General features: G+C 34.3%; 1 pseudogene; it reads left to right on the top strand.

Moving 5' to 3' along the window:
* Window positions 1-11106: 11106 nt before the first annotated feature.
* On the top strand, window positions 11107-11687 carry LOC116560788 (annotated as a pseudogene).
* Window positions 11688-13778: the final 2091 nt, after the last annotated feature.

The following is a 13778-nucleotide window of genomic DNA, read 5'->3' as shown; positions in this document are numbered from 1 at the left end:
TTTTTTTCTGTAAGTTGCTCAGCCTCAGGGATGTCTTTATCAGCAGCATAAAAACAGACTAACACAAATATCTAAAACCAACATGTATAAAATATTCCTAAAATTAGCAAGAGAGAAGCATCTAATCATCTGTAAAGAAAATCTCATCAGACTGTGTATTTTTCAGCAGAAATCTTATCAGCCAGAAGTTATTGAAGGGCAATTTTCAGACCTCTTATGTCAGCCATGAATTTTGTATCCTGCTAAACAAAGCTTCATAAATGAAGGAGAAATAAGTCTTTCAGAGAAGCAAACACTAAGGAAATTTTACATCTCTATGTAAAACCTATGAGAAATGCTCAAAAAAGTTGTAAATGAGAAAACAAGGGACAATACGCACCATCATAAAGACATATCAAAGTAGAAAACTCACAATTCTTACAAAACAATTACATAATTGAGACTGTAAAGCAACAAGGAAAATATTAACATTACAATAGGAGTAAAACATCAATATTAACATTGAATATAAATTGACTAAATGGTCCACTTAAAAGATATTCATTGGCAATATAGATTTAAAAAACAGAATGTAATTACATGTTGCTGGCACGAAACTTACCTAACTAGTAAAGATAGTTATAGACTCAAGGTAAAGGGTTTGAAAAAGATATTTCACATCAACAAAAATCAAAAGCAAGAAGGAGTAGTTATACTTTTACATGTTAAAACAAGCTTTAAATTAATAACAGTAAAAAAGACAAAGAAGGTCATTGTATAAAATAAAGCTATCAATTCAACAAGATGTAACAATTCCAAATATATATTCACTCAATACTAGCATAACAGATTAATAAAACAAGTATTACTGGACCTTAGAAAAGAGGTAGACTTCAGTACAGTAGGATGAGAGACTTCAACATTTTATTGAAAACACTAGACAGGTCATAGAAACAAAAAAAATAAAGAAACAATGGACTTCAGTAGAGCTCTACACCAATGAAACTAGTAGATATTTACACAATATTCTGCCCAACAATCATAGAACATGCATTCTTCTCATCAACTCATGAATCATTTTCCAAAATATACCATATATTAGGATACAAAACAAGTCCCAATAAATTTTTGTTAAAAAAGAAATAATTTCACATGCCTTCTTGGATCACAGGGGAAAATAAAAAGAAATAAAATAAAATAAAATAAAAGTCTAGGAATAACACTATGAAGAACCCTCAGAATAAACAAATACATAGAAAAAACAAACAAACAAACAAACAAACAAAAAAAAACTTTCCCTTGCTTGATTTTTGGGAGAATAGCAAACTTAAGATAGAAAACAGTAAAAATATTTTAAATAAGTGACAATAGAGACATAACATAATAAGATAGCTGGATATGGCAAAAGCAGTTTTAAGAGGGAAATTTATAATTCTAAACACCTACATCAAAAAGATACAAAGATTGCAAATTACCAAACTAACATTGCATACCAAGTAACTAGAAAAGCGGGAACATATATTTATAATTAGTGTAGCCTCTTGATGAATTGATGCCTTTATCCCCATATAATGACCTTCTTTGTCTTTTGTGACAGCTTTTTTTTTATTATTATACTTTAAGTTATGGGGTACATGTGCAGAACTTGCAGGATTGTTGCATATGTACACAAAAGCCATGATGGTTTGCTGCCTCCATCCCCCCGTAACCTACATCAGGCATTTTCCTCAATGTTGTCCCTCCCCAACCGACCCTGCTATCTCTCCCCTAGCCTCCGCAGCCCCCAACAGACCCCAGTGTGTGATGTTGCCCTCCCGGTGTCCCCGTGTTCTCATTGTTCAACACCCACCTATGAGCGAGAACATGTAGTGTTTGGTTTTCTGTTCTTGTATCAGTTTGCTGAGAATGATGGTTTCCAGATTTATCCATGACCCTGCAAAGGACATGAAATCATCCTTTTTTCATAGTATTCCATGGTTTATATGCTACAGTTTCTTTATTCAGCCTATTATTGATGACCATCTGGGTTGGATTCAGGTCCTTGCTATTGTAAACAGTGCCACAATGAACATGCATTTGCAACATGTACATGTGTCTTTACAATAGAACAATTTATAATCCTTTGGGTATATAGCCAGTAATAGGATTTCTGGGTCAAATATTATTCCTATTTCTAGATCCTTGAGGAATCACCAAACTGTCTTCCACAATGATTGAATTAACTTACACTCCCACCAACAGTGTAAAAGTGCTCCTATTTCTCCACATCCTCTCGAGCATCTGTTGTTTCCAGATTTTTTTAATGATTGCCATTCAAACTGGCATGAGATGGTATCTCAATGTCATTTTGATTTGCATTTCTCTAATGAGCAGTGGTGATGAGCATTTTTTTCATATGTTTGTTGGCCGCATAAATGTCTTCCTTTGAAAATAAAACATATTGAGGCAAACAATTATAAAAACACAACATATCAAAACTTATGGAATGCAACAAAAGCAATTTTAAGTGGGAAATTTATGGTGATAAATGCCTATGTGAAGAAAATAAAGATTATAAATAAACAACCTAGCTTTATACATTCAGGAACTTAAAAAAGAAGAGCAAACTAAGCCCAAAGTTAGCAGACGAAGGGATATAATAGAGTAGAGTAGGAATAAATCAATTAAAAAGGAATAAAAAAATCAATGAAACTAAGAGTTGGTTGTTTTAAAAGATAAACGAAATTGCTAAACCTTTAGCTAGTCTACAAAATTGAAGACACTAAAATAAATAAAATCAGAAATGAAAGAGGAGACATTAGAACTAACACAAAAGATTGTAAAAGACTACCATGAATAATTGCATATCAACCAATTAGACAACACAGAAGAAATGAATAAATTCCCAGAAACATACAACCTACCAAGACTGAATCATAAAAAATTTAAAAACCTGAGCAGACGAATAACAAGTGAATATTTTTTACTGGATAGTAGGTTTCAACAGTAGGCTTAAAATATTCAATAAAACATATTATAAACAGAAAGAAAAATAAAGAAAAACAAGAACAAATTAAGCCTACAGCTCGTAGGAGAAAAGAAATAACAATCAGAACAGAAAAAAGTAGAATTAAGACACAAAAATAAATAAACATACATACAAAAAAACCCACAAAGAATCAAAAGCCCCATAATTTTGTTCTTTGTAAGGATTAACAAAACTGATAGACAGAAAGCTAGCTTAACTAAGACTAAAAGAGAGAAGATTCAAGCACCATCAAAAATGAAAAATGAGATATTATAACTGATATCCCCAAAATATTAAAGATCATCATAGACTACTGAACAACTCTGCATTCAAAAACTAGAAAACCTAAGGAAATGAGTAAACTCCTGGAAATATACAACCTCTCAATATTGAACCAGGAAGAAAGAGAAATTCTGAACTGATTAATAGTAAGATTGAATCAGAAATTTTAAAATTCTATAACAAAAAAAAGCACAGGACCAGATGGATTCAGGCTGAATTTTGCCAGAAATACAAATAACTAGTTCCAGTCCTAATGAAATTTTTCCAAAAAATCAAGGAAGACAGAATTCTCCCTAACTCATTCTACAATGTCAATCATGACCCTGATACCAAAGTCAGAGAAGAAACAACACAAAAAGAAAACTACAGAATGATATCCCTAATAAACATAGACCCAAAAATAAAATAAAATATTAGTAAACAAAATTCAACATCACATCAAAAGAAGATACATCACAATCAAGTGGGTTTTACTCCAGTGATGCAGGGCTTTTTCAGCATACACAAATCAATAAATATGATTCACCACCTAAATGAAATTAAATGCAAAAAACATATAATCATCTCAATAGATGCAGAAAAATAATCTGGCCAAATTTAGCATCTCAACTTGATAAAAATTCTCAACCAGCTAAGCATTGAATGAACATACCTCAAAATACTAAAAGCCGTATGCAACAAACCCACAGCCAAAATTATACTGGATGGGAAAAAGTTGAAAGCATTCCCCCTAAAAACTGGAACAAGATAAGTATGCCCACTTACATGACTCCTATTCAACATAGTACTGGATGATGCAGCTGGAGCAATAAAGTGAGAGAAAGAAATAAAAGGTAACCAAATTTGAAAGGAGACATTAAAATCATTTCTATAATCTAAATATGATATTTCATGATCCGATTGATATCTTAAAAACCCTACAATTGTAGTTCCAGAACTTTGGGAGGCTGAAGCGGGTGGATCACTTGAGGTCAGGAGTTTGACACCAGCCTGGTCAACATGGTGAAAACTTGTCTGTACTAAAAGTACAAAAAATTAGCTGAGTATGGTGGCACGAGCCTCTAATCCCAGCTACTAGGGAGTCTGAGACAGGAAAATCATTTGAACCTGGGAGTTGGAGGTTGCAGTGAGCCAAGATTGCATCAGTGCACTCCAACCTGGGAAATAGAATGAGACCCTGTCACAAGAAAAACAAAATAAAACAAAAAACAATCAAAACCCTGCAAGTTCTTTTAAGATACTCTTAGACTTGATAAATGACTTTAGTAAACCTTCAGGATGCAAAGCAGCATACGAATGTTAGTAGTGTTTCTGTAGATTAATAATGAACAAACTGAGAACCAATCTAAGTTAAAATAGCTACAAAAGAAAAAAAAATCCAGAAACACAACATTTTGCCAAGGAAGCAAAATGTCTCTACAAGGACTACTACAAAACACAGATGAAAGAAATTGCAGGAGACACATACAAAGGTAAAAACCTCCCATGCTCACAGAATTCAAAAAGCAATATCAATACAATGGCCATACTGCCCAAAGCAATCTACTGGTTTAGTAGAATTTCTATCAAATTACCAATGTGTTTGTTTCATAGAATTAGATAAAAGCAATTTTAAAATTCATATGGAACCAAAAACAGCCCAAATATCCAAAGGAATCCTCAGCAAAACAGATGAAAGCTGGAGACATGACATTACCTGACTCAAAGTACATCACAAGACTATTGTAACCACAACATCATGATACTGGTATAAAAAGACACAGAAATCTATTCTGGAACAGAAATCTATTCTCTTCCAGAATAAAGATATTCTGGAATAGAAATCTATTTTGTTCCAGAATAGAGAATCCAGAAATAAATCCACTTTCCTACAACCAACTGGTCTTTGCAAAGTTAATAAAAACATACACCAGAGAAGGAATCCCTTATTCAATTAATGATTCTGAGAAAATTGGATAGCCATATGCAAAAGAATGAAACTGAACCCTTATCCTTCACTATATAGTGAAATTAACTCAAGATGGATATAAAACTTAAATGTAAGACCCTAATCTGTGAATTTCTAGAAATAAACAAACAAACAAACAAAAACCAAAAAACCAAAAACTCTTCTAGACATTGACACAGGGAAAAAGTTGATGGCTAAGAACTTTAAAGAAAAAAAAAAAAAAAAAAAAGCCCAAAATTTTCAATGGGACTTAAACTAAAAAGCTTTGCACAATAAATAAATAAACAGTGTAAACGGATAATAACAGAATGGGAGAAAATATTTACAAACTACAAGTCTAACTATAAACACACAGACATACAGAGTGGTATAATAGACATGAAAGACTCCAAAGTGGTAGAGTAGGAATGAGTGAATGATGAGAAATTAACTATTGGGTACACTGTTCATTATTTGGGTAATGAAAACACTGAAAACCATACTTAACCACTGTGCAATATATTTAACAAAACTGCACTTGTACTCCCTAAACCTACACAATTGAAAATTTAAAAGATTAATAAAATAAAAAGAAATAATTTTCTGGTGGATATAGTGACGCAATTTCATTTTGAGTGAATTTAAAAGAGTAGAAGAGATATTTGAAACAATGAGGACAGATAATATTTTTGACAAGATTTTCTGGTAAAGAAAACAACAATAGAGTATTAAATAATAGAAGATTTTATTATTATAAGATTAGACTAGTCACAACATATTTGTAGACTGGCAGAAAAGGTCTAGTGAAAAAGAGAAATTATGATAGAGAAGAGAAATGGTGAACAAATGAAATAATGTCCTTGAGTAAGAGAAAAGGGAGGAATCTATTAATGAAATGATGACTTTGTTTTTGATAGCAGCACAGACAGTTATTCTAAAGTAATAGAAAGTTGGGGAGTGTATATGGAGGCAGTAGGTAGTAAATAAGATGATGTGAGCTTATGTATGGTCTTTCTGATGTCTTCAATTTTCTGGGTGAAGCAAGAAACAAGGTTGAAAGGAAAGATGAAGATGAACTATTTAACATTTGAAGAGATGAAAAAAATTTAAAAAAAATCTAAGAGAAAGGTGTAATAAATAAGGGAAAACATGTAGGTATTAGCCATGAATGTAAAGCATACTCTGAGAATTTTTACCTGCTACTTTCAGCTGCATTAAAGCAGATGAAAATTAAAGTTCACATTTTTCAAAATTTTATAATTAAGAAGAGGACAAATATGAAATTTATATTTATCAGGGGTGATTACAATTATTGGACTTGCAATTAAAGGTGGTGCATGAAGACTTGAGGGAGACAGGGGATAGTGACACGTTTTCGACATCAATTCCTGGGTCGTAATGGATCAAAATATTGAAGTTGAGATGACAGAATGAATGAGATTTATTGCTTTCTGCTTTGCATTGTGTCTTTTAGTCAATTAAAATTTCTTTTCTCACATTGAGTATTTTTCTGACCCCTTTCAATAGTAAAATAACTGGATGACTATTACTGTAATTTATTCACATTTATATTATTCATAAGAAAGTCTTCCTGCCATGTAGATAGAAAATTCCTGTTATTTTGGATAAAGGAGGTGTTGGTCAAAGAATGAGATGTTCAAAACTGAGAATACTGAGGGAATTGTTGTGAACAATTCCCAAGGTTGTTCACATCCTAATTTCTAGAACTTGTGTATACCTTACATGGCAAAAGGGAATTAAAGTTACAGGTGGGAATAAATGGTAATCAGTTGAATTTACAATTGTAAGATTATCCTGGATTATCTGGGTCACCTTGATGTAATCACACAGGTCCTTGTAAGTGAAAGAGGGAGACATAAAAGAGGGTCACAATGGACTGAGGGGAGAAGTTCTTAGTCTGTTCCTACTGGCTTTAAAATTCATGAGGAAGGCCATAAGTTAAGGGAAGCAGGTGGCTTTTGAAAGTGCAACAGATTCTTCCTCAGAGCTTCCAAAAGAAATGCAACCCTACTGACACCTGCATTTAGGCTCAGTGAACTCCACATTTATATTTCAAAATTATAAGGCAATGCATATGAATTTTTGAAGCCACTCAGTTTGTGGTAATTTGCTGTAGCAGCAATAGGAAACGAATACAGGAAGAATTGCAAGAATTTGTGGGGACAGGTTCAGGATGCAAACATGGAAGTGAGAAGCTCAAATATGGGCAAAGGAAAAGTCCTTTGAGGAGAGGAGTACAAAACCATCGGGCCAGGAGTGGGAAGATATTCATATTTATGTTGTACAGTGATATGGTTTGGCTGTGTCCCCACCCAAATCTCATCTTGGATTGTAGTTGCCGTAATCCCCATGTGTGGTGAGAAGGATCCGGTGGGAGGTAATTGAATAATGAAAGTGGTTTCTTTCATGCTATTCTGACTTTAGTAAGTTCTCATGAGATCTGATGTATTTTTTTTAAGGGGCTTATCTCTTAGTTCAGTTCTCATTTTTCTCCTTCCTGCCATCATGTGAAGGACATGTTTGTTTCCACTTCCAGCATGATTGCAAGTTTCATGGTGCCTTTCCAGCCAGGCTGAACTCTGAGTCAATTAAACCTCTTTCCTTTAAAAATTGCTCAGTCTCTGATATGTCTTTAATGTAGCATGAGAACAACCTAATAAAAAAGGACTTTGAATCAGCATAGGATGGTTAGAGTTAGAGCGACTTTTAAGAAGTCCTCTGGTACAGACCTATCTCTGTTCATTTGCCACTTCGTCTCTTTGTGTGAACAAATGAGGTAACTCTTGCCAACATTCAAGCTACAGATCTCCCCAGGCCATTCTTATAGCATTGCTGATAGCCTCATTTTTTTTTTTTTTTTTGAGACGGAATTTCGTTCTTGTCACCCAGGCTGGAGTGCAATGGCGCGATCTCGGCTCACCGCAACCTCCGCCTCCTGGGTTCAGGCAATTCTCCTGCCTCAACCTCCTGAGTCGCTGGGATTACAGGCACGCACCACCATGCCCAGCTAATGTTTTTTTTAAATTCCTTCACCAATAGAAATTTCAAGTACACAGCCAATATAACAGAAATGTGATTGAATGTGAAACTTTTTAAGTGGCGTATATTATTCTATCTTTTCTATTTCTTTATCTTTTTACTAACAGGTCTTGGTTTTAGGGACTAAATAGCTAAATTCTACCATTTGTTTGTGAATAAAGCCATACTCTTCTTTAGTATTGTTGTTGGTTTGAGACATAGTCTTGCTGTTGCCCATACTGAAGTGCAGTGGAGTGATTATGGCTCACACAGCCTCAAACTTCTGGGCTCAAGTGATCTCCCCTTCTTAGACTCTGGAGTAGCTGGAACTCTAGGTGCAAGCCACCATACATGGCTATTTTCTTTTTAATTTTTTTTTTTTATAAATACACGATTTCAGTACGTTGTCCAAGCTGGTCTCAAACTCCTGGGCTCAAGTAATCGTCCAGTCTTAGCCTCTCAAAGCAGTGAAATTATAAGCTTGAACCACTGTGCCTAGCCTTACTAAGTTTTAAGCCTCATTTTACAGTTTATAAAGGGGGACAGAGAACCTATGAAAATAAATATAAAGTTATAGAATAATGAAGTCCAGCTGGCAGCTTGTGATTGTGTAGATCATCTTTGAAATACAAAGTTCATAAACAGGATTCCAGAAAAGTCATCTGATAAGGCGTAATTGTAATGCTCCTTCCACTTCCGCATTTCTGAAAGAAAGCTTGCTACTGACTGAAGTGAAACATAAATTTTAGTATTTATAACATATCTAGAATTAATGAAAAAAGTTGGTGTAAGCCCTCCGTGTATTTGAAAATTTTTCAAGAATACTGCAAACATGTTATATAAATAAACTTTTAGGTGATTGATAGAGAAATATATTTTTATTGTTGCAAGATTATTCAACCATATTGTATGCTATGTGTAAAAATTCAAAATATGGTTATAGGTATCAAAATAATAACAAGCAACTCAATAATATCTCTGTTTTCAAAGCTAACTAGGATTAATAATGAAATTGTTTCCAAATTGCTTTGTGCTTTGCTTTGTGCATTTTAGCAAATTAAAACTTCTTTTATCACCTTGAGTATTTCTTTGGCCCCTTTCACTATTAAAATACCTGGACAACTATTACTGTAATTTATTCATATTTCTATTAGGCATAAGAAAGTCATCTTGCCATGTACATAGGAAATTCCTGTTACTTGTAGCTTTTGATTTTTTAAATGTATTTTAAACTAACAAAAATTATATAAATTTATGGTATACAACATGTTACTTTGAAATGTGTACACACTGTGAAATGGCTAACTTGAGCTAATTAACATATGTATTGCCTTACAAACATTTCTGGGGTCAAAAATACTTCAAATCTACTCTATTATAAATTTTTAAGAATATGATACATTATTATTAACTATAATCGCTATGCTGAATAATAGATCTCTTGAACTTATTCCTTTATGCTAATTGATATTGTGTATTCTTCCACCAGTGTCTCCCCAGCTTCCCCACCTCAGGCTCTGGTAACCACCATTCTACTCTCTTCTTCTATGAAATCAATATGTTTACACTTTACCTATAAGTAAGATAATGCGGTATTTGTTTTTCTGTACTTTGGCTTATTTCACCCAGAAGAGGTTATCTAGTATTACACTAAAATTTCAATTAATTTATTTAAAGATAAAGTTCTTTAGGTCATACACCAAGATTTTGAAAGAGTTCCAAATGGTGCCAAAGTAGCATTGAAAGTTGAAACTAGATGCTCTAAATTCGATTTTAAAATGTTCAAGTTGGTAAACAGAAGATCCTCTCAATAAAATATGAGTATTCAGCATTTCAACTGAAGGAAGCCTGGTACATTATCACTGAAATGATACCCGTTCACTGATGTGAAGAAACAGCTGATATTTTGGGTCAAGGACATCAAATGAGACACCTAGGTTAAGAAAAATTTGGCTTTGTGAAACATTTTAATGCTTTTTAACTCATTTTAAAATTTTATAACATTTTCAAAAGCTTATGAGATTCAAATTTTAAAAGAACCAAGTAAAGGTGATTTGTCTATATTTGAGCTAGATCTTAAAAAGAGCAGCATAACATTTGGAACTTATTGGATAAAGAAATATTCAGTGTAAGTGAACACCAAAAAAAGAAAAAAAAAAAAAAAAAAAGAAAAAGTTGCCAGACCTGATGGTGGTTTATTCCTTTCTGCTATATCTTCTCTACTAAAATCTTAATGAATTTGTATTTCATAAAAGCAAAACACTCAATCAATTTCTCAGTTATCAATCAATTTTGAAGTAACATCTGCATTTAATTACATTATGTGCATATCAAAGACAATAATGAATGCTGAAAACTCAATGCTGCCACTATTTCAAAAGAAAACTGTCAGGCCTAAACTGAAGGTTTCAAGAAGAAGGATTTCCCTAAATGTTGCTGTCTGAAGAGCACAATACCCTAGAGAAAGAGATTTCTAGTAAATAATTTATATGCTCATAAATTTTTTTAAATCAATGTTAAATCTCAAATTAAAAGAAAATCTGTTAATTGGATTAACAGAGAAGAGAATCAATCAGCGAAAAGTTCGTATTAGTCATTTTCATAATGAAGTACAAAAAAATAAGATAATGACCAAAAAAGTGACTTGTGTTAAAGAGGATGACTTGAAGGAAGCATGATAATTAAATATCTGATTACGTGTTTTATCTGTTAACATATGTTTCTTTTTTACGTGTGTTTGTTATAAGAAGCAGGTGGCGGTAATAATTGCCAGCATGAGCTAGGAGCCAGGTAGGGCGTGGGCTTTCCGGGATGAGGGCGCCTAGATGAGGAAGCCCAGGTCCAGGAACTCTGGCTCCTTGTCACTCAAGAAATGTCCTCCTTTTCAGAATACCCTGCGCATGGCTCATCTCAGTGCCCAGCTATTTGATGAAGTCACCAGGCCTACTGATTCTAAGGCTATGAAAGTAGTGAAACTGTTTAGTGAACTGCCCTTGGTCAAGAAGAAGGAGATTTATGACTGGTATCCAGATCACAACACTTAACACTGCACTCACAGGAACTCTCCGATTTCTTGGACTCTACAGGGATGAGCATCAAGATTTCAAAGATGAGCAAAAATGACTAAAGAAGCTTCGTGGAAAGGGGAAGCCAAAGAAAGGGAAAGGGAAAAGAGCAGCAAAAAAGAAATAATGTTGGTCCCCCCAGAGAGAGAATCTCTTCCTCAGTGGCAGAGAGTAGAAAGTGCATTTATTGTCTTTCCACATATTGGAGGAATGTCATCTTCCTAAATGAGGGTTATTTGGAGGAGCACAATCATCTCTTTGTTGAAATCTAATCTAGTTAAATTGTGACTGTTGGTTGAACACATTCTAACTGTGCAAAATTATCTTGGCTTTGGCCATGTATTGTGAGGTTTACCTAATTCTCTAATGAAATAAATATGTAAGTTATTGTTTAATGATTTGTTTGGGGTGGGGTGGGATGGTGGAAAAATGGAGGGGAAACCTCATTAAGTGAGCATCCTATAGTGTCCTCATTTCTTGATTCTTGTTTACTCACTCACCCAGCCCTAAGCTTCTTTCATCTTGGGCCCTTCAGCCACTGTCTCCAGCACCAAGCTCACAAACTTTCTGTGCCTCTTCACCTGCTTTTTTTGAGAAATCTATTAAGATAAATTTGTAGGGTAAATATCTTTTAAAATACTTTCCTTACCCAGAAAGGAAGTATTAACTACCTGCTCTATATAAGATACTGGGGCCCTGGTAATGCAAGTGGTTAGCAACAGAAATACTCCCTACCCCATGTAAGTTTCAGTGTTATAGGAAGGATTAATATTATGTAATTACATACAAATGTATTACATGCTACAAAGTAAAAAGCCAGACTTTTATACTATAAGAGTGTGGATGGTTGGATGCAGAGAGAGATAGCCAGAAGCCCAAAACACATTGGGGAATTTAAAGAAAGCCTCCCTAAAGAAATGATATGTAAGCTGAACACTGAAGGATAAATAAGAGGTAGCCAGAAGAAAAATGATGTTTGAGGCAGAGAGAACCATTTGCAAAGCCCTAAGTTATGAAGAAATTGTCTGTTCAAAGAATACTGACTTGATCATGGTTAGCCATAAGAAAATAGAGGCCAGATCATGACTGGCTTTGCAAATTCTGTGAAAAACTTGAACTTAATAACCAGAGGTTATTTCTGTGAGAGATGACTGTTGTATAGATTTGAGTAGCTAAGCTTCTGGTTTTATTGTATTCTAACAATGAGTTTCCAAAGACATTGTGTGGGCTTCTCTGTGTTTTTTTTTTTTTCCCAAGAGTTGTTCTGGATCTTCAGCATGTCCAGTAAATTTTTTTTTCAGTGTATGTGCTGCCAAGGTGAGCACAATTTTTTAATGCTTTTTATTATTGTGCTAAAAACATGAAATTAACTATCTTAACCATTTTTAAGTGTGCAATACAATAGGGTCAACTATACGCATATTATTGCAGTAAGTACTTTTAATCCCTGTTTCTGCCTCTCAGGTAAAGGTAGGAGTATGTATAACAGCTACTCCAACCAGTTTTCTTTGTAACACCGAATGATTCCTGAACTAGAAAGAATCGCAGTACATATGCTTAAATGAATGACACTTTTTAAGATACCTAATCCAGATGGTATGGCTAGGGCCTATTTTATAACTTGTTAAAAAAAAAAAACTAAACTAAAATTGGGTGGTTTGTATCTTATAGATGTGAATTCAAGCAGAAAGCTGAGAATTCATTCATTAAGAACTCTTTACTGAGCATCTGCCATGTGCTTGACACATAATGGTTGTAGAGGATACAGAGACAAATAGACTCAGTCCCCAAGATTGTGTGAAAGAGCACATATGTGTTACGAAGTACGGGAAAGATCTCAGAAATTTGCTTAGACAAGTGCAGATGCACTGTTACTCTTGGTCAATGTAGCTGATCCAGGTGTAGGTGGATGATTCACCCAGGATGTTGTGCAGAGAAACAGGCTCTCAGCCTTAACCCAGTGTAGCCAAGTAGATGTTTGAATTATGTGATCTCACTATTGGAAAAGATCTGAATATAAGAAGAACTTAGGAGAATTAGTATGACATTTTAAAGAGAATAACTTCATTAAATACTAACAGCAGACCTGAGTCAGAAAGCAAGTAAAGAATCAATGTATTTTTTTGCTGATGGAAGAGCTTCAATGAGATTTCAGACCTTGCCCCTGCAATGAGCATTGACAATGGCTGACTGGGAGGTTTGTAGATAATGCAGCAGTAGATTAGTGTGCCACTGCTCCAGGCTGAAAATCGGAAATTAAAGATAAAATTTATTTGTACACAAGTTATACATACCTTCAAACCAGCTGATAGAGCAACTCGTGTGACTCAAAATAGCCTGTAATATGCCGAGCATGGTGGCTCACACCTGTAATCCCAGCACTTTGGGAGGCCGAGGCGAGTGGATCACCTGAGGTCAGGAGTTCGAGACCAGCCTGCCCAAAATGGCAAAACTCCGTCTCTACTAAAAATACAAAATT

This window comes from Sapajus apella, unplaced genomic scaffold, assembly GCF_009761245.1.
Source record: "Sapajus apella isolate SASKATOON/1434 unplaced genomic scaffold, GSC_monkey_1.0 scaffold27, whole genome shotgun sequence".
NCBI classification, from domain to species: domain Eukaryota; kingdom Metazoa; phylum Chordata; class Mammalia; order Primates; family Cebidae; genus Sapajus; species Sapajus apella.
Note: the sequence above shows the minus strand (reverse complement) of the source record. Positions and strands in the feature narration are given on the sequence as shown.